The sequence below is a fragment of the Vidua macroura genome, chromosome Z, assembly GCF_024509145.1.
Source record: "Vidua macroura isolate BioBank_ID:100142 chromosome Z, ASM2450914v1, whole genome shotgun sequence".
Taxonomy (NCBI): domain Eukaryota; kingdom Metazoa; phylum Chordata; class Aves; order Passeriformes; family Viduidae; genus Vidua; species Vidua macroura.
Window position 1 is genome coordinate 28,821,849 of NC_071611.1, and position 24,607 is coordinate 28,846,455.

Here is a 24,607-nt window from a genome sequence, read left to right on the forward strand (position 1 = left end):
GTGATTACAAACCAAGCAGCAACCAAATAAATAGTTTCAGAGGTGACCAAAATTCATCTGTTTATAATTCAGGTCAAATAGTGTTAGCCAAACAAAGGCGGGTGATAATTTCTAAATTAACTGTGTAAGTATTTTTACAGTGTAAAAATAATATTTCATTTGAGATGAAAATAACACATTTAGTATCTCCAAAGTAAAATTTTCCTTTTTATTATATTTCAGTGGAAAGAAAAACAGTACCCAAACTTGTGTGGTTTGCTTTTTTCCTCCCTCCTTGGCAGCTGAAACATAGTTCAGTCCTAACTTTCATTACCGAGGACTTTCATATTCCTTTCCCACAATTCCTATTGTCTATTTAAGTACCTTCCAATGGATATAATTTCTAATCAAGACAAAGGCTTGTCATTACATGACCCTCAACAAATATATAAGACAACAAGACGGAACCATATCAAATTTGTTTTACAAGTGTGCTTTATCAAACTGTGGGGAAAAAGTGAAGAGAAATCAAGAAAGGGACCACTGACAAAGTTTAATCACATATTTTCACTTGTGAATTATGACTTGATAACTTGATGTTCTCTATGTAAGGCAATATGAGCTGTGACCCCATTTCTCTTTATCATTATCTGATATTTGCAACCTCGTTGACATTTCTGCAAAAGAGTCTACCAGAGGTAATGCAGGTCACATGGGTCCTTTCCAAAAGGCCACTGACTGCTTTCATCTTCCCACATATGGGTTTGCCAAACAGAGGCTCAGGTCTTTAGGAGCTGCAGAGAAGGGAGAACATGAAACCAATGAGAAAGGGGAGAAAAAGAGGATGTTTTAGGAAGCAGAAGCTACAGAGAATTACTCTGCCTCATTAGCAATCAAAACCTTTTTCTGACCACATCAACTCTACTTGAAAAAGAGAGACAACAGGACTGTAACAAGCACATGGGAGGCTATAATTTTTACCTGAACTATTACCTACTGGTATGGAGCTCTTTGAGGGCCTGATAGCTCTCTCTCACCCTACAACTGATCTACAAAGCTGTGCCATGGACCATCTCCCTTAGGCAGCTAGATAGAAATTTTATTCCAGTAAAACGTCTCGAACATTTCATATCAGAATGAAAACTAGACCAACATTTTTGAGAGAAGTCACAAAGGTTGCAGTCTGAACCTTTGTTTAAAATAATTGCCAGGAAAGCAACAGGCTGAGGTTTGAGTCTTGTTTTTGCCTCATTCAGAAAATGATCTGAAAACCAGACCTGTGAGACATAGGCATACCAAGCTTCAGGCACTGCAGGGAAACCCTGGTGTACAGACAAGACACCTTCGTGCAAATGCTACTGTTGCACCTTTTAGGGTGCTCTGCAATAAACATGGTGCAAAGGCTACAGGGCATGGTACAGGAAAGGCACAGACATTCTCCTGCTTAGAGTCTGGGAAGCTGAAGAGCTTCAAACTATTATTATCTGTGTGAGGGAAAACAGACTTTGCACACTATTTATATTTTTCAAGAAAAATATTTCACTGAAATAACATGTTTATGGGCTTTAGCTACCAGAGAGAGAAGCCTGACCTCTTGCCTGCAGTGGTAAGTCGGTCAGAGGGTGTGTGGGTCTGAGATCCCATGTTTGAACATCTGGGATGCCAGGGTGGAAGTGCAGCTGCAAAGGGAATGAACAGTCCAACCTGCAGTCAGCTACCTCTTTCTCTTGCATTCCTGTTCATCGAGGCTTCAGTTTTCAGACCTGCTCTACAGTCTCCCTGTTCTTTCCTGTGAGGAATAACTGACCTTATGACTCTTGGTCCTGTCCAGGGAGCCAGGAAGCTACCCAGGAGATGCACTTTGATTTCCAAATCTTCTAGCCTCCCCTGAAGCAAGGAGCTATGTTTAATCTGTGAGGCAGCAGGCAGATGAAGACTCTGAAAATTTCTGCTTTATCTGGAGAGGAATAAATTGGAAGATATTAACAGTGTTAAACTTAACAGTAACACAGATTTGGATAGCAGACAGCACAAGGTTATGAAGAAATAATTGATCAGACCACTGCAGTTGCTCAATAGACAGAATGGCAAGTTTAGTGAAACACAACAGATGTAAATCAACAGTACAACCTAAATTTGACCTTACTGATGGAAGGTAAACAGGGGACCTGTTTTGTCTCACTAAGTGTCTTCAGCAAAAATTTTTCAGCAAATGGAAGCTGCAATCTCGAAAGAAGGAAAATGATGCAGGAGAATTAAGTAATTTTCTTCCAGATTTTAGATGCACTCATTTCAAATGCATGATGTGATGAAACAGGAATTGCATCAGCTCCACACAGTCCCTCTCTATCGGGTTATGTGGGCTGGAGCTGATTCTGTGTAACCAGTGAATCAACTAAGCAGTGGTTTCCTGTACCAGTTTTTCTTTAACTTCTCAAGAAGGAGCTTGGGGTTGCAAATAAACTGTTCAGTTAGTACTGATGAAGAAGAGGTGGAAATGACATGCCACAGCTGCCAGCTAATCCTGTTCTATTATGGGACTCTTTCTTTCAGGTTTGGCAGCCCACATTAATCCCATCACTTTTTTGGGGAAGTGCTCTTTGAGCAGAGCATAGCAACCTGCTGAGCAACATCCGTGGCAGAAACAGCTCACAGCTCCCCTGTGTTAAGTTCTGCATGCAGCAAAGTCACACAGGCTCTGCCACTTCAGGAACAGACATGTGAGAACAGAGGTCCATACTGTGTTGGATGAATATTTCTGGGACTCCTGTTGTAGTCCCCTATGGATCACATTCAATCAGCAATTGCAGGCAGTGGGAATAACCCAGAGCAGTGCCAGAGGAACAAAAGGGCAGCTGGAAGTGGAATCTCATTCTTTGGAAGAAGCTAGCTGGTGGAGGCCTGGGGAAGCTGCATAAAATTTGGCTTAGTTTCTAACTATCTGGTTAAAAATCTGGCTTGTTAGGGCAAATTTGGTTCTCCCCTTTGATCTTCGTGATGTGGAAAAACCACAAAATAATGAAGCTTTCAAATAGAGCTGTGTAAGACCTGTCTCTCTCCCATTAGGCTGCAGCACACTGCTCAAGTTACCACTTTTTGAGTAAGTGGTTCTGCAGCATCATCTGTTTTCCCGTCATCTGAACATTCTGGAATCAGTAAAATCAAAAGATCCTAATATTATATATTTTACTACAATATTCAGTGCTCAGCTGGAGAAAGGTTAAGGAGATGGTTGAAATGTTTTAAAATAATTAAAATGTTTTATCTGAAAAATGCTAAACTATTCTACTGTTCCCCTTCTTTGTGAAATTCCAGGAAGATCAACCTGATTTCATAGAACTTTTCAATTTTAATGGAAATGCTTGAAATTTCTTTCTCCAGCTGGATGTTTCTATGTCCTACAAAAAAATGTCTGAAACTCGTTGACATAAAACTCCAGAGTAATTGCACCCATCTTGGAAGCTGGAAGGATCATATTTCAGATGCTTATTTAACACATTTGACATAACCCTTGATAACGTCTTAGAATTTAATTATAGTATATACATAAAAGAAGCAGCTCAAAAAAATGTTATCTGAGATGATAATTCCTGCTGCAGCTGAAGTATAAAGTTTTCTTTGAGGATTAAGAGTTAGTCAATCCAGTCTACCTTTTTATATGCCCAAACCACTAGATCTCACCTGGAATTTTCAATTTCTCCCATATGCCCACTCACACATCTCTTCTTCCCTTTTGAAGGCTACATCTTGTTCATCTACCTCTTTACTAAGAAAAACCACCAAAGCCACATTCTCAGCAACACTATTCCTAGTTTTTTGTTTCCCCTGTAGGAATTGCACAGTTCATGTTACCATGAAACCAACTCACAAAAACTTATTTGCCAAATCTAGCTGCAGCTTGACCCAAGTTCTGAACAAATTGCATTTGATAGCTACCTTTGTTCAGACAGGCGACATACTACAAAATCTAGTATTACGTTCATCAACATACACACAAAAATGAGAGTCAATGGGAAGCACTGACATTTAGAGCTCAGTACAAAGCCACATTAGAAGTGGTGAGATTCCAAACATTCAGTCCATGTCAGAGTGCAGCCACAATTAATTGCTGAAGAAACTCAGAATACAAGTTTCTTATATTTCTCTTTCATGCTGCACCATCATCCTTGAAAATGAGCTGAGACATCTATTGCTGTGGAGGGAAAAGCTGTACCACCTGACCTACCAGGAAAAGTCTGAAGCAAGGTTGTCCTCTCTTTCAGTTTGCTTGGTACAGAATGCTTTGAAATATTTGTGTTGTAGACTCATAGAAGGATACAGCTGAAAATAATTTGAAAAGCTATGGACTTCTTACCACTGCTCTAAGGCAGAATCAGCTGCTCCAGTGTCACTTATATGTCTCCCTATGGTTCTTAAAAACTGGCATCCCATTCCTGCAGTTTACCATTTCTACCACCAGAAAGCATATTAAAACCTTATTAAATCCTATATTAAAACCAGAAACTTCTTCGCTACTGTTTACAAATTGCCATTCCCTTACTCCACAGCAGTTCTGCAGCAGCAAGACATTTTTCTTCCCTCTTCATTCTCCCATTCTTTCCACTGGAAAGTTCTCAGTCTCTCACCATCAATTATTTGCTGCATCCCATACCACTTCTTTATGGACTTTTTCCAGTTGCTGCCCAACTTCTCTGCTGTTGACACAGCTCCTGAACTGCTTTGTCCCAGGCTCAGTGCAGCCTTCTAGAGCTCACACTGCTATCCTTACTGGCACTTTTTCCACATCCCTCTGCAACTGGAAGACAATGTTGCCTCACATTCACTTTTGAAACTAAAAGCATGCCCCAGAATACCTCTCCTCCCAATCTCTGCTCATTTAGCACTTCCCCACCTGTGCCCATTGATCTAATAGCTTCTGAGAAGGCAAGACCTGTGGACTATCTTTATTTACACCACCACTTATCAGTCCATATCTTTAATTCACTGAGATCCTTTACAATTCAAAACCCTTCTGAGATATGATCACAGCACTCTAACCTTGGTGTTACCTGCAAATTTGATGAATTGTCTCTACTTCACTAAAATATTGAGTAGTGATGGCCAAAACCAAACTCAGACAAACCTCTCACAACCATCTTCAGTTTTGATTTACGAGTTTCTCAGCATCCCTGTTGAGTAGGGCAGTTTTCTTGATAATGAATTCACCTACACTTCCCTCTGATTATAAAAACATAATCCAGTCTTTCCTATCTACCTGCGGTGAGGTAGAAATAAAGATGTCACTAATGAGGGATGAGATTTTCTCAAAAATAAGTCATCATGCCTAATACAAGATAACTGCAAAAATCTGCACCAAAGGAGATACCAACCCAAATTAAGAAATCACCCATTTAAATGCATTGGTAGCCACTGCTTCCACTTTCCTTCTGGGTTTTAGCACATTTCACCTTTAAAAATTCCATGGACACAAGCATGCTCACACAGTTCTTCCTCACAGCAAGGGACAGAGTCAAAAACCAAGTAAGGGGAAAGTAAAATGTCAAAAAGAGTTAAGATGTCCCCTAACCACTGTAGCAAAGTCTAGAGAATAGTCTTTGGGGAAAACAGCTACAGTTGTTTTATATTTGCATTGTAAGTAGCATTTCTGGTTTGGGCTTTTGCATTGTGCCAGGTGTTTAAGACTTGTCTCTCTCACAACTGTTCATCCCTAATTTAGCATTACAACTTCTTCACATAGGTTATTCCCTGAAGCACTAAACACAATTAAAAACATGAAGAAGATCAATGCACATTTCTAGGATAATCTGGTATTGCTCCACTGGTTGCCTTAACTCTAGCTCTTCCATATAATATTCTTTTTGTTCATGTAAAATCTTATTAAATTATTAATTTAATAATTATATAATTATTATTTGCAATTGTCTTGAAGATCATTCCTTCTGCAATAGCAATTGAAACTATTTATGAACATCCTCTTGGAGTGAAAATTATACAAAACCTAAGGCTACAAACATGTGATGTTTCTATGATTAATTTCTTTTCTGTAATAGATTTTTGATGTCCCTTGGCCAAAGCTTCTGGTCAGTAACAGGTTACAGTGCAGGCCAGGCTGGGTCCTGAATGCTGCACAGGTGCTCCAAGCAGCTACTCCCCTGGCCACCAAGCACTCCAGATAAGATGCTCAGGCAAACTTAGTCCTCCTGCATAGTGTTGCAACAGGTAAATTTCAGTACTCATTTACCCATTCATAAGATTTACCCATTCTTGCTGTCCACATGGCAGTGTTCACTATTTCCCACAGTTAAGACTGGGCAAGATGAGGCAGTCAGTCTGTCCTTCCCATTTACCAACACACCACTGATCACCGTCCCAAAGGCTTTACAGTCTATTTTGAAGAAAGGCATGAAAGAGCATAAGCAAACAGGGGAAGGACAAAGGAGATCAAAGGCATCCAGGGCAATGAAGATAAGTTTGAGTAATGATGCATATCTGCGCTTGCTCAATTTCATGGTTTTAAATCATCTGAAAAATCAGCTGACCTTCAAACAGATTCAGGCATAATCACATTGTGTGTGGTTTGATTTTCCTATGTTTAATCAGATTTTTCTTTTTCCTCAGAGGTGTCCGAGCAGAAGTAATTCTGACTGGAAACTACCTGGCCAAAGCCTTTGACCTAGTTCAGAAACATAAATCAAAACAGCACAGGGAAATTCAAGGGAGGTGTGAAGAAATGAGCCATAAGGTGCCAGCTCAAGGAAAGAAGGGAACAGTTACAGAGATCACATCTTGTGTCAGGGCTTCTTAGCTGCAGGATGGCAGAATCACCTTTTTTTTCTACTGGGGACATATACAGAGAAACCAGAGATATTAAAGAGACTGGTATCTTTGAATATTGTGTCTGACAACACAGAACAAGAGTAAGAAGCCTGGGGAAGACTGCGCCATGAATTTGCAAGCCCAGTGCTGCATGGAGCCAACAGAGCTGTGCAGAGCTCTAATGAATAACAAGCTGGATCCAAGGGAAGTTAGGAACTTAGAAAACCCATACCATGATCCTGTCTCCTGTGACCAGCTATTTAATAAAATTAAGATTTAACTTTTTCTGTAGTTTCATGTAGATAACTAACACCATAGATTCAGATTAACAGAGCTGTACTATACTGTCTTGCTTGAAACCATATTATTCCAAATGCTTGTCTTCATAACTATGTAGGACAGATCACTACTGTTACAGTACCTTTTTATGTATGATGCACAAACCATTGCTTCCCTGCTTCCTTTACTATCCTTTTTCAAATTCTGTAGCAGGCACAGAGTAACAAGAAACCCTGCTGTTGTAAATTACTCTGCTCAGTATGCTATTTTGCTTAAATATTTTTCTTTCATATGGCATCCCAAAAAATACATAAATATGAAAATATTACTGTGGTTGAAAAATCAAGCTATTTAGGTAATGTCAAATTGGCAGACATTCAGCATTCTTCAATTACCCCCCTCATACATATGCATTCTGGCATAGCCTTTAATTAACGTGATCTTACAATTTTTTCTTGTGAAAACATGTCATTAAGTACCCAGGGGGAGTGAGGACCCTGTTCAGACCATTCTACCTTCTCCACAATGATTAACAGGCTTATTTTCTATAATCCCTAAAACCCTGCTCTGAAGACAGACTAATTAATTTCTGCCTGTTTTCTCCCATGCCACTACAATACATGAGTGCTTCAAAAACAACATGTTCATTTTCAAGGCAGCCTGGGGAGATGGGCAAGGGGTAAGGAGGTGTGGGAAGCAATAATTTTCACTTTACACAAAGCAAGCCAAAACTGTGGTCCTTGGTGGGAGATATACACAAAGACAGTCTCTCCTATACCACCCCAGACTGGAAAAGCATAAACCACCCACCCCAAGCTGAAGCACAGTGCTGGGCTCCATGGGGACAGCACACACTTCGGCTGGTGGCAGAGAAATCGGTATGGGCTGGTGCCAGTTCCAGGGCACGTGGCCACACTGAGCCACTCCAACAGTTGAAGCAAGCATGGGTCGCTGCAGGAGAGCGTGTCCACAAGGATTTATGTGCACAGGTTCTGTGCTCAAAAACAGCCAAGTGTTTTGGCTGAAGTTTTCCAGTAAAATCAGCTTGACTCAGAGATCTGGTGAGGAAGTGCTCAACACAGGGTATCACATTTTGTCAGAATCTGATAATCAGAAGCACCTGATAACCATAACAACAAGCTCAAACCCTTATAATGAGAAAAACAATAGTATGTCTGGCCATATAAGAAAAAAAAATGAGATTGATTTTGAAAATCTGACAACACAGTTTTGATTGCTGTTTATTGCACATCACTTTTGTGTACCCACATAATCCATTAGCAGAACTGTCAGCAGCTAAAATACAGCTACATTTGCATACTAGCTCGAGGAGATGGACTGGGTGGTCTTGCCTGCTCTGAGCTGCAGATGGGCTTGTAGTGCTCTGGCCATGGCCACCCCTACCGAGGGCAACCTCTGCTTTGACTAAAATCAGGGCAGAGCCACGAGGGTCACTTTAACATACAAAATCACAGAATGGGTCAGGTGGGAAGGGACTACATCTAGTCCAGCCTCCCTGCTCAAGCAGGGTAATCCCAGAGCACCCAGCACAGGATTGTGTCCCAGCAGTTCTTAAGTATCTCCAGTGAGGGAGACTCCACACCCTCTCTGGGCAATCTGTTCCACAGCACGGTCACCTGCACAGTAAAGAAGTTCTTCCTTGTGTTCAGGTAGAACTTCCTGGGCATCAGTTTCTGCCTACTGCCTCTCGTTCTACTTCTCAGCACCACTAAGAAGAACCTGGTCCATCCTCTTGGCACCCTCCCTTCAGATCCTTGTACATGTTGATGGGGTCCCCGTCAGTCATCTCTTCCTGAGGCTGAACAGCCCCAGCTCCCTCTGCCGTTTGTCATAAGAGAGACGCTCCAGACCCCTCATCATCTCTGTAGCCTCTGCTGGACCCACTCCAGGAACCCCATGTCTCTTTTGTCCTGAGGAACTTGTCCCAAAACCGCACTCCAACTTGTCAAGATCATTCTGAAGGGCTGCACAGCTCTCTGGGGTATTGGCCACTCCTCCTAGCTTTGTGTCCTTTGTGAATTTGCTGAGGAGGCATCTGCCCCTTCATCCAAGCCAGGGATGGATAAGTGAAACAGTACAGCATTGAACCTAGCGGGACACTACTAGGGACAGGCCTCCAACTAGACCCTGTGACACTGATTGTAACCCTCTGGGCTCTGTTGTTCAGTCAGTTCTTGATGCACCTCACTGTCCACTCATCCAGTCCACATTCCTGAATTTGTCTGAGGATGTTGTAAGAGAACCTGTCAAAGCCTTGGCTGAGGTTGAGGTAAACAATATCCTCTGCACTCCCCTCATCCAGCCAGGTGTTTGTTACATTGCAGAAGGCAATCAGGCTGGTCAAATATGACTTACCTTTAGTGAACCTGTGCATATGTATCCATGTGCACTGAGAAACCTTCTTGCAAGGATACATACAGTTCAGAGCCACATCACCACCAGAGGCTTTTGATGAAGAAACCAGTCTGTAGGACTTCAAAAGACTCCACTTTAATCATGACAGGTGAGTACAATAGTGTACTCACTTGTCCAGTCAGTGGAAGTGCAGCTGTGAGGACTGTGAGGATGAAAACCCTGGGAAGCATGCTCTTCCAGCCATCATGGGTTTAAGGGTCACAGCCTGTCACAATGAGACTTCCTTGGCATAGTGTCATTACCAAAAAGCAGTAACAGTCAGAGACTTGACTGAGCCAGAGCACAAATCATTTTCTGAACCACTGACATGAGAGTTTTACTCAGCTACCATGAACAGAACATACATAGCCAGATCTGAAACACAACAGCTAAAAAAAAAAATTCAAAAAATACATACATGGAAAGCTGGTGGCTCAGGCACAAAGGCAAGTGATCACCAGAGCCAGCTATATGTGTCAGACATGTGCTGTAGACTAAGTGCTGCAGGTGAAGTCTTCCCTGCTTAATCTGAGAGGCCTTACAGTGAATCACATGAAAAACCTGCACCAAATGACATTAATTTTCTGCTACAATATGCATGCCTACAATATGCCTGCCACTTTTTGCTCTGATAGCCAGAGACTACAAAGCCTCTGCAACAAATCTTCATACATCCATGTCTCAGGAACCCCCATGATCACCTTCTTTAACTTAGTGACAGTCACACCCCTCTTTTGCAGCCTCTCACCAGGCAAAGAAGGTGCCTTGAAGACTGTCCTAGGTTGACTGTATGATGCTTTTATCCCCAATCGTCTGTTCTGTTTATGCTGATAATAAGTTTTGCACCTTTAAGACTTGTTCCAGGAGTGAAGGGAGGGAGAAGAAGCGCGGAGTTTGTTTTCAGAAACTGCACTCACTCCTCCACGTTCCTGCTACTGGACTGTGTTGTCTGCGGATGGACAGACAGAAAGACAGAGCTCGCCTTTGCTTTTTAGTTAGTTTTAGCTAGCTGAGGCAAAGAAGTTCCCTGGACTGTGGCTTTTCCTTTTCTTTGGACCTGCTCAAACCTGCTCTGGACTGAACATCAAGAAGAGCAGCAGCAGCTCGCACCTGTGGCCCAGCGGGCCGGGCCTGGGCCGCGGCGTTTCCAGCACTGGAGGGAGTGATCAGAGAGTGAGTGAGCCAACCTGCAGCCCGGGGTGGAGGGGAGGGGGGATTTTTCTGAGTTTGTCCCTCTTTTAGAGCGGCAAGAAGTTTCACTGTTTAATATTGTTTAGGTTTTCTTGTTTAATAAACAGGTTTTTTTCCACTTTTCCCCAAGGAAGTATTTTTTCCCGAACCAGTTGGGGGGAGGGGCCAATTGAATCTGCTTCCTAGAGGAACCCCTTTGGGGGTTCTCTCCCAAATTTGCCCTGAACCAGAACAAAGACATACTATATTTACTCTTAGAGGGAACAGCAAAGGCTTCAGACAATGCTCCTTCTCTCTTACTGAAGCATGAGTGAAGCAATGTTACATCCTTCTCAATATCAGGAGAAAATCAGACAATCCTCAAATTTAAAAATGTGTTTGTAGGGCTGAATTGAAAACCAAGATTAGATGATTTTCTAAGCCAAAGCCAGGAACAATTCCCCAAGTTCACCCCTTTTGCTTGACACTTGTCACAGTACAAGATAGACGGAAGTTTTCATTGCTTCGTTGGTATCAATGTGAAATTTAACACGTCCATAATTACAGCAGTCTGAGTGGCAATCCCACAATATTTAAAGAAGAATGCAAAATCCTAACCTCTGCAGGACTGTACTAGTTCATGGCAAATAGCCCTGGGAATAGCACACAACACCCTGTGAGACACAGGTAAGACAAACTGCTCCACATTACAGCAAATACGAACAGTATTTTAATCTTGCTCTCAAACCAGCCAAATGAGTAGCATTCATTTGGAGGAATTAATGTAAATACTTATATTCAAACACCAAGCCAATCCATTTGCAAATCTTACCCCATTTTGCTAGCTAGCAGGTGACTCTTAAAAGCTAGCTAGCTTTTGACTCTTAGCAACCACAGGCTCTTGCTGTGCAAAACCAATTATTTTTCTGAATATCCTCATTGTACACAATCATTTTAAACCTAAAGAGGAAGCAGAGGCTTTCTTTAGTAAGATCTTTCTGCCAAACTCTGTGAACACATGGGCCTTTAAAGCAGGCTTTGACAATTTTTTTTTATATTTTTATATATATATATATATATATATAAAGTGACACCAAAAGGTTCAGTTAAACCTTCTAGCTCTGTTTTTATGAGCTGAGAATAAAGAAAGTTACATTTTGGAGGAAAGGAGAGTAGCAAACTATGGCTACCAATATTCAAATGACAGAAATGTCTGAGAGAATTCCAGATGTCAGCCATGTGTTATGGTTTAATAGTTCAGCTCTGAGTCACAAGCACAGAAACCTGTTATGAAACACATGCCTGCCTGCATATGTGTGTGTGCACACAACAGTGTGGGCTAAAAAAGGAAAAGTCATAATTTGGAGGGCATTGATACCACTTGGGAAAAGCAGTTAATCTAAGCTGAGGTAGGAGGAAATCAGCACAGTTTGTCCTATGCCATGGACCAAGGGTGTGATGATTTATAGTTTCAACATTTACAAACTGAATTTATAACGGAAGAGAGATTAAACACCCACTTGACAAGCATGTGTAATCCTTTCAAATCCTAAAAGTCCAATCACACCCTGTGTCTTGAATAATCACTAGCCTAAATCACCCACACCCCTGACATGTGAAACTCATGAAAGTTCAAATAATTTCTAGTCCAGATCTTTCAAATAGTAGCATTTATGCTGTGATTTATTAGGTCCTTCTAGCATTTTTTTTTATTCTCACATAAAAGGAACAAATATCTGTGGCACCAGTGCTTGCAAGAGATATCACATGCCTCATCTTCTTTCTGGCAAAGAAACACGATCATTTATTGCTCTGTGAGCTGTTGGTGTCCATGGGCAGGCACCCCTCACTGGCTGATTTCAGCCCTCCCTGACTCTGGATGACAGGCCTGCAGGGGACCTAGCAAGCAAGATGTTCCCTCTCTGCCATCCTCCAGCTTGGCTACCTGACCAAAGCAAGGACCTGCCTGCAAGCAGAATAATGTACTTCAGCTCACTAATTTTTGACTCCTGGAACCAGTGTTGCCTGTGCCATTCTCCCACACGCTGCCATCAGCCTGCTCTCTCTCCCTCGCTGTCTCCCTCCATCTGGGTGAACCTTCCAGGGGCACAGCTTCAGGAGCTTTGGGATCTGAACCAGTTGATTTCAGGGAATTTGCACAGCAGCGTAATCCATAAGGAGCTGCAGACAGTTTGTCACCCCAAGAATTACACCCTGAACATCGACAGGCAATTGCACACTGCAGGTTTTCATGGCCAGTAGCAAATGCCATCGGTATTTGGACGTGCTTCTGGCACATCTGTGCTCCCACACAGCTAGATGGGTGCATGCAAGCCTGAGCCAGGCAGGCAAGCATATCAAGGGCACACACGTGTGGAATGCAGTAACTGCATGCTAGGCATGCACAAATAGACGTACTCTTTTATGAAAATTACACCTTTAAAGCTATGTTTAAATAACCCATATTAGAGGACTTTAATGACTCTGAAAGGACAATTAGCATAGTGGTAGTGAAGTGGCTCAAGCAAAATCACTGCAAAGCAGTTCATGTTGCAGACTGGAGAGTGTGAGAAAGAAGAGCAAACTTCAGCTGTAGGACATACAGCAAGGTGCTCCTTGGAAGGGGCAATGGCTGAAGGCTGTCTGCTATTTGGGCCTCCCAGACACACTTATCAGCTGCTCCAGGTGGTCATCAGAGTAAAGAAATTGAAACGATGCTGATTCTGTCTCTGTTTTGGTCTTGAAAAGCAAGAGACAGACGGTGCTTGATAAGTGCCTGTGTGCTAAGAGGGTGCTAAGGTTTTGGTCTGCCTCAAGGATGCTGCAAAGAGGACAGTCCTCTGCTTGGGAGTTCATAAGAGCCTTTTTATTTCCCTCAAATCTCCCTCCACTGTAAAGGACAGGTCTGGGGACAGGAAAGGATGGATGTCAAACCATACTGTAAAAAAAGCCTAACCAACAATTGTCAAACACGTTTATGCTCCATCATGAATTAAGATTTCACATGAGAATTTGGACAGGTGCAGTGTCACCAGATCTGGCAATGACAGCCCCCGCCTAGATAGCTGACCCTTACTTATCTTGCTGTGGTTTCCTTGGCTGGGACCTGCAGCAGGGAGGGTTTCAGACCCCGTGTGGCTGACAAGTAGCAGCCAGCTGGCCCTCTGCTGAGGCAGGCAAGGGGAGCAGTCAGCCTCCAGCACCGGGCACTTGCTTGGGAAGGAAACTTCTGCCCACTGGCTCCCTGGGTGGCCATGGACTCAGAACAAGCACTTGTTGCCAGCAACACCTCATCACAGAGATAGCACTTATCTCCTGTGTGCCAACAGAGAACACCAGCTTCTCACAGCAATGCCAGCACAGCCCTAAACCACTTGCAAGCTGTGAGCAAGGGGTGCTCATGATATGCTTCTTCCAAGCATTACAAACATTGCATATAAAACTGGCCCTAACTTTGACAGCTCCTACTGAAAATCCCCAGACAAATGCCTCTCCCTGAGCTGCTGCTGTTTATAGGGGCTGCAACATCAAAGTATGCTCCAACAACAAGAGCAGGAGGTGTTTGGCTCTGTAGGCACAACTTGATCAAAAGACAGGCATGCCATGAGGTTCTCAAGCATATATCATAAATCAACAGCATTTACATGAATTTTTGTGTGCATTGTGACTCAGTGGAGAATGGGGCCAGTGGGGGTAAAGCAGAGCGGGAATGAGCAGATGCTGCAGTGGAAGAAGATGGCACATGGAAACAGACATAACAAGGCTTTAAAAGATTGATTAGAAAGGACAGAAATGTCACATGAGAGGGTCATAATGATTCGGCAAAGGCAGTCTGCTGCCCTAGAGGGCTAATGATTGCAGACAGGCAAGCTGGGTGTCAAAGAGCCACTCTGAATGCACTTGGGGCATTGCAACTTTCCTCAGCCATGGCAAAACAGACCCTCCAGAAGGTGAGGCTGGATGCACACCTCAGCAGCTGCTCCAGTGTGGGACAAAGCTGCAGTTTGAGCGTATTTATCTCCATCCTCTGGGAGTAATTTTTGCAAGAGGTCTTTTGACACAGTCTATCCAAATGTGCATTGAGCTCCAGCTGTTGCTTCTGGAATTTGCCTTTTTTTGGATGATGATTTTTCATAAAATTCTACCCACTTCAGAAGTACTGACACGGAAATGAAAAAAAAAAAAAAAAAAAAATATATATATAGAATAAAATGCAGTAGCACACTTGCTCCCCACGGTCTGCTGCCAAATCCATGTTAGAATAGCTCCATCTCGTGGAAATCAGTAGCAGCACTGGGAGCAAACAATGATCTGGAAGAAAACTGTAGGAAAATGTTGGCAATTTGGTCCTTGGTCACATGTGCCAGCAGTTGCTTTGGTTCCCGTCCATAGGGGTTTTCCTAGCCTCATTTTTCCCAGAATTTCAGCCTGAGCTGTAGGCTTGAAAAAAAAGCAAAAAATATCTATTTGCAAATCCAGCATAACTGGCATATTTTATTGGATTTTTGACATATAACTGTAATATTTACACAGTTACTGTATGATCATGTTCACACTCAGGGGCTGTGTAGTGGCTTCAACCTCTGCCACTGAGAGCTCCACTTCAGACTGTCTCCTAGAGGGACTCCCTCACCCCCATCATTCCCTGCTTCTCTTGATTAATTGTCAGCTGCATCTGCAGCTCAGCACTTTTTTCTCATCTCTGTCATGTAGTTTCTCACTGTCTGTACCCCTGTGCATGCACCTGTTAAACGAAGGGAACATCTGCACTGCAGGGCTCAAACACATTTCTGTCTTTAAGTTTCCAGCTTAGATAAGAAATTCGTGAGGTTACAGTTTAAAATAATAATTACTCCCTCTTTCCTAACGTATTGTTGGATTTCTTCTCTTGTTTATCTAGACTCTAAACTTTACACTCAGATAAAAAACTCACTTCAAACTTTCCTTTTAAAGTCTGTTTAATCTATATCCTGAAGGACAAGCAGTGAATTTCAGCTTGAAGTATGTGTCCTTTTGGTTTGCATTGTTACCACCACTTAGAATCATCTAAGTGATGACAAAATCTTTCAGGCCGGAGAAGTCTAACAAACATCCCATAAACTACATCAAGAAGTCACCAGGACAGATCACTGAACATAGATGTAGCCTCCTCAGGTGAAATTGCACTCAGCTGCAAGGTGCACAAACACTTAAATAATGCTAAGAAGATTAATTACCCTGAAGAGAACTCTTCATTGTCTTCTCATGCTCATGGTATCCCACAGTGCCTTAGCAAACAGTGCTCATTCAGCACATGGGCATGAGAGATGGAATTGCAGACAGGCACAGCAGCATGCACTGCAGGGATCCCATACAGCTGGCCAGGGTGAGGTCCAGGCTGACAGCAGCTTAGAAACGGGACCTCGAAATGAAAGGCCAAGGAAAAGGCTCTTAACTGAAAATCTAGACAAAGTCATGATTGTGTCTCCATCCCCTGATTTTCCCCTGACTGCAGGCAGCCAACTAAATCTGTTACAAACTGCAGCTCCCTGAGGTCCCACTCACTCCATAATGCTGGGTATGACTCCTGCAAGATTGGGTCTATAGCAATGCTGCTTAGGTATCTGAAAGAGAGAAGAAGAAAAAGGTAGAACTAAATACAAGGATAATATGAAGGCAAATTTTGGAAATCTCATCAAGATCATAGGAGTTTTCTCTTCTGCTATTGTTCACCCCACTGTCCTCTTCTAAAGTTATTTCCACTTGTGTGTAAAACGATCAATTTGTACAGTACTATTGCCCACACCCAGCTTGCGTCATTTAATCAAACCAGGCAAACCCCGCCTAGGGCGGGCTTACCACTCCCAAACTGAAAGACACGGCCATTTCTATCACACCAACACAACATCTGAAACTTCCTCTTTGTTCATTAAAATGGAGTGCCAGTGCCCAACCCCTAGTGTTCCTTTAAGTCCCACTCTTCTGTGACCTAAGGAAAATATACATCCCATGGTGCAGTGCAGACTAACAGAGACATGTGTCTGCCCCAAGCAGTGCAGCTTGGATCAGCACAGCAGCGTGACAAACTACAAACCACACACCTTCTAAGAACACTTCTTTAAACACGATTTTGTCCCCACAAGATGAGGGTGACGGCTCTGACCAGGCGGAGGAGCGCTGTAGAAGAGGGGATGGGGGCTGCAGTGTCCACAGCCTACAGATGCTGCAGACGATGTTAGGTGAAGGAAAGGGTCAATCGTTCTCAGCTGTCAACAGCAAAATAAGCAACAAGTTAAATTAGAGCAAGGAAAATACAGCTACACCAAGAGGAAAAAGCCTGTAATTGACAGCAAGTGTGATAGGCCACAGGCCCCAGTGGCAGAGGAAGCGCTGACTATTGGCCAGCACCATCCCAGCGAGACTTCGCCATCACTGCCTGCAGGAGAATGGAGCCCAGCCACTGCTCCCTTCCTTTTTGCTAGGGAGATCAGCCATCCCAGGCCATCCCTGCTATGGGTGTGGCTGTTCAGCTGCTCCCAGCCCACCCTAGGAGAGCACAGAGAGCTGGGGTACAGTCTCTTGAGAATTCCACTCCTTTCTTTAAAGTTATTGCAGAAAACCAAGAGAAGACTTTGGCTTGGTTCTGGCATTCCCTTGGAGGAAATTGGTATTTTGGAGGGATGGCAATATGCAAAGAACTAACACCCAGACAAGCTGCATTGTGAAGTTCTGATGTGCTTTCTCTGATGGAAAACTTGCCAAAGACTGAGTTGCCAAGTGAAACCCTGTCAAAAGACTAATGACCAACCTGCAGATTATTACCCCTGTCCATGCTGTAGGACATCCATCCAGAGATTTTTCAGGGGTCTGAGGAGCAAACCAGGATCTGACAAACTCTAAATTCTAAACATTTGGCAAATTCTTCTCCTTGTACATAGTTTTGGAAACAGGGACTAGGTATTTGGTGTATATATATAAAAAGAAAACCATATGAAAGTTGACATAAGAGCAGACAGGATTTCAGGAGCAAATATCTGATGGGAGGAGTCATCTGTAGCCCCAGGTCACTGGTTACTTCTGAGGCCAGTGGGTAGGGGGGCCATGGCTGACTAGCTCTGTGCACATGGAACCACTCTTCCCACACTTCCATCTCTAGTCTGGCTGAGTTATAGGAAATTACCTTTTCAAAACCATTTAATAGAAACAGCTTATTAGCAGCACCCAACTGCAGCCTCAATGCCCAGCAGCTGCAAAAAGAACTAAATGCTGAATTTTAGCAGAGAGGTTGGTTTGTTCTCCCATCAGGAAATCAGATCAGTCAAGAATTCACACTTGGCAAGAAAGGCAAGACCACTGTGAGCCCCATCTCTGAAGCATGGAGGGGACAAAGGAAGAAATGTTATGCTGTGGCAAAATATATTTATTTTGACATATTCCTGAATACAGAATGCATTTCACATCATTACATCACATTAGTAGTTACCTGGCAGTTAGTTGGATGATCATAGGCAAAGACCATCAGTGTGAAAGACAAGAATTTGTTAATATGAATGGGGGAGAAAGAGGAGGGAAACTTGAGAAATTAATTGAAGCAATCAAAACACTACTGGAAACATCACTTTATGTTCCCAAAACATCTGGCTGAGGATGACCTAGGGTTTTTTTTTTTTTATGTTACTCTAGCAGTTTCAGGTTTCTCCCATTATTCTCAAACACCTTGAGCAGAATCACAATGCTCCTGCATTTGAGCAGGTGGAGGAGGAGAGGTGGCTCTCACCTGCCCACACAGTCTCACCAGTGGCCACTCTGACCTGAAGGGTCATGGAAACTCTCTCACAGACAGGATGTGGCTGGAACATTTCAAACACACTTTGGATGCAGGTATGGCTCCTCACCAGCATTTCTTCTTTGAAAGCAGCGGAGTTTTCTCTCTTATCTTCCTGGAGTTCTATAACAACAATGCATGTTGCTTAGCAACAGGGCTTCCTTTTAAGATGTTTTTCTGTAATTTCAAAGCCTCCATGACAGAAGTTCTTTAAATAGTCTGAACTCACACAACAGAGCTTCCTCAGTTTGGCTCTTTTCCTTTATCTCTGCCTGGTTTCCTTCCATTATAAGGTTAATATATTAAATATATTAAATATATTAAAGCCAAACCAAAACCAACAGAAATGCAACTTCAGTGATCAGTCCAGCTTCTCTGTGTAAGGGCTAAGAACTTCCTTTTCTGCAAAGCCACCCCAAGCAACACCCAATAGAGACCAGTAATGAAAAGGGAAGCTTACATTTTTTCTTGCTTCTCAAGTCAGAACTGTTGCAATTACAAGGTTTTTCTATTGTTTGTTTAAAATCTAGGATTTGAGATTTGTGCAGCCCAGTTTGCCATATTCTGTACTAGTTTAAGAGAAGAATAATGGCTTCTTACTAATCATTGAAATCTGCATTTTATCTTGGCTTCATCATGCCTTTACAGTACTGTAAAGTACTCACTCCCATGGGAACCAAGAACACTGAGTATTTTGCTTGCTTAGTATGGAACAGAGGCTGAATTTTTGAGACAGAGAAAAGTCTTATAACTGTTTCAAAGAGTAACAGGGAGCTCCAGCACTGAGATCCTCAAGACACCTTCTAAATTTTTGAAAAATCAGAAGATACTCAAGGAGGGTAACACAGCAGCAGAGTCTACAGGGAGCACATAGGAGATATCCCCTCTTTAAAGAAGAAGCATGGATGAACACAACATCAGTGATTAATCTGTTGCTAATTAAACTTGTCAGCAATTTTCTTCTTACTTAGTGCCTTTGTCCTGGCCATTTTTAGTCTAAGCATTTTAGTCTATCATTTTGTAAGACTTCACACAGTTCCACATACCCCAGCCATGGCAAATTCAGCTTTCTGGCCACCAGCTGGGCTCAGGATGAAGGCACAGGGGCCAGGAAACCCTGTGTCCCCTGCCCTCTAGCAAGCTGTAGTCATCACCTGAAAGTTTGTTCATCCTGTCTGCTAAAAAAATAGCACTGCTGCCTCCTCTGAAGTCAGGGGTTCTAGGTCATGGAGCCATAGTAGTAGCCTGACTAAGCACCTGCACCATCAACCCTTTTGGAAGTTACCACAAGTAAAATTCACTAGAGAACAATCCAGCAGTGGAGAGGCCACTGGAGGAGTGCTCACTTTTTTTGTTTGGGATATTTCTACATCATGTCTGTGGTCACACTGCCCCTTTCTTCCAATGGGCATCCAGGTCACTACCTGCACAAGTGGTTTTTTAAGTCATGAGAATTTTGGATTGAAGCTGTGGTATGTCTTCAGCAGTAACCTCAACCATCAATTCCAGAGAAGGAAGCTGGTGGTTTGGTCACCTGCCAAGGAGTGGTGGCAACCAGAGGAAGAGGAATCCCTGGGGCAGGGGCATGCTGTGGCTTGGTCCCTGGCTACTCAAAAGATCCAGTGGGCAAGCTCATGCCCAGCTGGGAGAGTACCACAGGTGCAGTACTGCAGCTCTTGTCCCACTAGTGTCCCTACCACCCCCAAGGCCAGGCAAAAGGATATTGCTCACCTGCCCAGGGTGTGGGCTGGAGAGCACATCTGGAGCCCTTGTTTAGGATTTCAGAAAGATCAATTGCTGCAGCATGAAACAAAAGAGCTTCACATAAAGTCTGGTAAAGTCTGACATGTTTTACAGCAGCTGTTTCTTCCTGACAGTGATTTATCCTCTTGCTTCATCACTTTGTTTTGGGCTTTTCCTTAGAATGCAGCCTGCAGCCTGAGCCTGCAGCACCTGCTGCACTGGCAGCAAAGCCCATGCAGGTTTTCCTGCTGGGAAATGCAGGTTTGAGTTAGAGCGGGTGGTCCTGGTCCTCCCCAGCTGCCATGTTTCACTCTTTTGTGGTGCCATGCAGCCACAGCAGGGGAATAGTCACAGCTCAAATCCTGAGTTCTTAACATCAAACATTTGCATTCCTATCTCATTTTTAATACCAAAGAAAACAACAAATGGGGAAAATCTTGAAATCCATACTTGAAGGAAATAGCTGAAAACTATTTTAATCCTTTGATCCTATATAGGATTTGCAGGTATTTTGGAAGCCTTTCTGTATTGGGTTGCCAATCCATTTCTCTTCAGAGCTATGGCAAGTACAGAGGTTGACATGATTTATCTTTTAAAAAAGAGAGAATTTACATCTTATAGGGATTCTGAAGGTACTAAAGTCTTTTTAATATATATACACAACTCAGTGCACTTTGGTTTTGTTTTGGTTTTGTTGTTTGGTTTTTTTTGTTTTGTTTTGTTTTGGTGTTTTTTTTGTTTTGTTTTGTTTTGGTTTTTTTTTGTTGTTTTTTTTTTTTTTATCATCTTAGATTGATTCTCACTTATTCCTACAGTCATTACACATCTTTTTCAGGTTCATTCAACCTGCAGCATCCCTCGGCACTTTTTGGATTTTTTGGAGGTGTGGCACTCAGTGATCTGACTGGGACCCCTTCCTGACATACAGTCCAAGCCTGGCATAGGGTCAGCCAAGTGGATTGACTTCATGCAGGATTTCCTTTCAACCCAGCCAGCCATCCTCCTACCCAGGTGGACAGGCTTCTGCAGGATCCAGGATCCCACCAGAAACAGGACCCATCCTTCTGTGTCCAGGGTGGGAATTGGCATCCTGTGCCTTCCACATTGTGCCAACAGTCCACACAATGCCTGGGTGTGTGGGTCTGTGCCCTGGGCTGAGCTGAGGGACATGGCAGCACTTCACTGCCACAGTCCCTGCTAGGAGTGACACTATATCCCTGATGAGGGAAGATCCATCACCTGTGGACCCTGTGTATGACCCACTGCATTCTGGTGACTTTTGTGAGCTGTTCTTCCTGTCTAGTTCAGAATACCAGTTTAGAATAGGGAACCTGGGGTAGAAAAGGGACTAACTGGGGTGCCACAGTTCTGGAGGGGCAGAATGGAGGCAACAGTGTGCTCAGCCCTCTGTAGCATGCAGCAACTCACAAGCATTCAGTGGCAAGTGCTGAGGTCAATTATTACTGCTGGTGTTTGCATGCTCCTAAATTTTCCCCATCAATAGTGGAAAGAGTTTCAACGAAGCACAAAGAAAATTTAATTAGAAGCAGCAACTTACTCTTGAGGGCACTGTCCCAGTAACCCCTATGATCTGACAGCTACCCTGAGTGCAGTGATGGAGAAAAAAAATCTACCCAGCACTTGGGAACAGCAAACTCCAGCATGCAGAAGAGGAGCAGAACTGAGCATGGGAAGTGAATCAGCCTGCAACAGCCCTGGCTGTGCCTGTCACAGAGGGTCTGAAACCTGCCTGAGCCCATGGTGGGTATCCATAGCAAAGCCCCCTGCCAACATCAAAACCCACTCCCACTAGCTATTACCATAAATCCTTACCCCTCCCCATTTTGCTTTAAAAGCACAAAGATCTAAATTAATCTTGATAGGCACTCATAATGAATAATTTAAATATCCCTAATCATTAGTCAGTTTTACTAAGCTCAGCAATTACTTGATCACATGGTCAAGAAGAGGAACTTCAGTCACCCAATACTAATTTCATAATGAATTCTTCAAAATCCAAAATTTACAGTTTTGGGAGCCTCAGTATAAGATGTAAAGCTAGTAGAAAATGTCCAGAGGAGGGCAACAAAAATGGTGAAAGGGAAGGGAAGCCATATGAGGAGCAGCAGGGGTCACTTGGTCTGTTCAGCCTGGAGGAGACTGAGAGGAGACCCCACGGCTGTCTGCAACTTCCTCATTAGGGGAAGAGGAGGGGCAGGCACTGATTTTGTATCTCTGGTGAGCAGTGACAGGACCTGAGGGAATGGCCTGAAGTTGTGTTGGGGTGGTTTAGGTTGGATATCTGGAAAATGTTCTTCATCCAGAGGGTGGCTGGGCACTGAACAGGCTCCCCAGGGAAGTGGTCCCAGCACCAGCCTGACAGAGTTCAACAAGTGTTTGGACAACACTGTCAGGCATATGGGGTGATCCTTGGGACTGGCCAAGAGTTGGGCTTTAAGATCCTTGTGCATTACTTTTAATTCAGGTTATTCTCTGAGTTTATGAAATTGAGTTAGTCCCTAGAACTCATTATTTGAATAAAATATCTTCCCATTTTCTCAACAGTCCCACTCCTTCCCCCCACTCCATTTCAAAAAACAAAAAACAAAACAAGCAAACAACAACCAAAACCAAACCAAACACACCCAAAACTTACTAAAACTAAAAACATCTCTGGAGTTATTACTGCTTTCTTATATGGCACATAAGCTCCATGATGCATAATAATAGGCTTCATTGCACTGCAGAATGAGACAGGATTAGCTTTGGCTGATGCCCTTCTTGATTCAGAGGACTTTTCTTCTAAAATACCTCATTAATTTTAAATTTGCGGGTTTTGGTATGGATGGTCTGAGGAAGTATCTATGCCACCAGGGCTCACAGTCTGCAAAAAAAAAAAAAAAAATAGGTAATGGGGTGCAAGTGTGAGTCCAAGCTGCTTCACCCCAGGAAAGCACAGCAGGGATCACCGGGTGTAGAGGTTTGACCCTGATTGGATTCCAGATATTCATCACTCCCTCTATCACTCCCCTCCACCAGCTGAACAGGGGAGAGAAAATATAACAAAAGTTCATGAGCTGACATAAGGACAAGAGAGATCACTCAACAAATACCATTACTGCCTAAACAGATTGAACATGGGGATATTAAGTAAATTTATGATCAACTAAATCAGAGCAGGATAATGAGAAGTAAAATAAATCTTAAAAACATCTTCCCCCCACCACTCGCTCCTTCTCAGACTCTATTTCCTCCCCCTCAATGGCACAGGGAGTGGGGGTTATGGTCAGTTCATCACAGATTGTCCTTGCAGCTGCTCAGGGAGGGGATTCCTTCCCCTGCTCCAGCATGGGATTCCTCCCATAGGAGACAGTTTTTCATTAACTTCTCCAACTTAAGCCCAACCTACAGACACAGTTCTTCATGAACTGCTGCAGTATGGGTCACTCTTCCATGGGTGCTTCAGGCACAGCCTACTCCAGCATGGATCCCCCACAGGGTCAAAAGTCCTACCAGGAAACCTGCTCCACTGTGGGCTCCTCTCTCCATGGGTCTGGAGGTCCCTGCCAGGACCCTGCTCCAGCACAGACCTCCCACAGGTTCACAGCCCCCTCTCAGGCATTCACCTGCTCTGGCCTGGGTCTCTTCCAGGGGCTGCAGGTGGATCTCTGCATCCCCTGGGACCTCCATGGGCTGCAGGGGAACCTCAGCTCTGGTGCCTGGAGCATCTTCTCTCTCTCCTTCACCAACCTGGGTGTCTGCAAGGCTGTTCCTCACATATTGTCACCCTGATCCTCTCTGGCTGCAATTACATTTGCAGAGTAACTTTTTTTTTTCTTCTTAAATCTGTTGTCACAGAGTCATTTCTAATTGGCTCAGCCTTGGCCAGGGGCACCTCCATCCTGGAGCCTCCTGGCATTGGATCTGCTGGGCATGAAGGAAGCTTCTAGCAGCTTCTCACAGAAGCCATCCTGGTAGCATCCCCACTACCAAAACCTGTCTGTGCAAATCCAATACACAGCGACACACCAAGCCTTAGCTTTTGAGCATTAACATGGAAAATGGCAGATAAACAAGGAGCAAATGCATCAAATTCTTTCAGAACTTTTTGTGACCAGCTACAGGGCAAGCAGGATTCCCAGCAAACACAGAACTGGATGGGGAAGAGAGAGAGAGCTGTTAGTGAAATGTGGAGTCAGCTTTTCAGCTTGTCATTGAGATAAGGTATTTTCTTTTGTATACTATAAATTAAAGAGGAGGGAAAAGACCCCAGCCAATCAGGTCAGCACAGAAGCATCATGGTAGCAAACAAATACAGCAGCAGGGCACTGGTTCTGTGGCCTCTCGGTACCTGCCCGCACCGTCAGTCCACCCAATAGGCTTAGGCAAGTATGCAAAGTG

General features: G+C 43.4%; 1 long non-coding RNA gene across 1 annotated transcript; it reads right to left on the reverse strand.

The window, feature by feature from the left end:
• Positions 1-276: 276 nt before the first annotated feature.
• On the reverse strand, positions 277-10,412 carry LOC128822530 (uncharacterized). The gene is made up of 3 exons (XR_008441476.1): positions 10,336-10,412; positions 1,787-1,936; positions 277-773 (listed from the first exon to the last, which is right to left on the reverse strand). It is a non-coding gene; the product is annotated as an uncharacterized LOC128822530 (long non-coding RNA).
• Between the last annotated feature and the right edge of the window lie 14,195 nt (positions 10,413-24,607).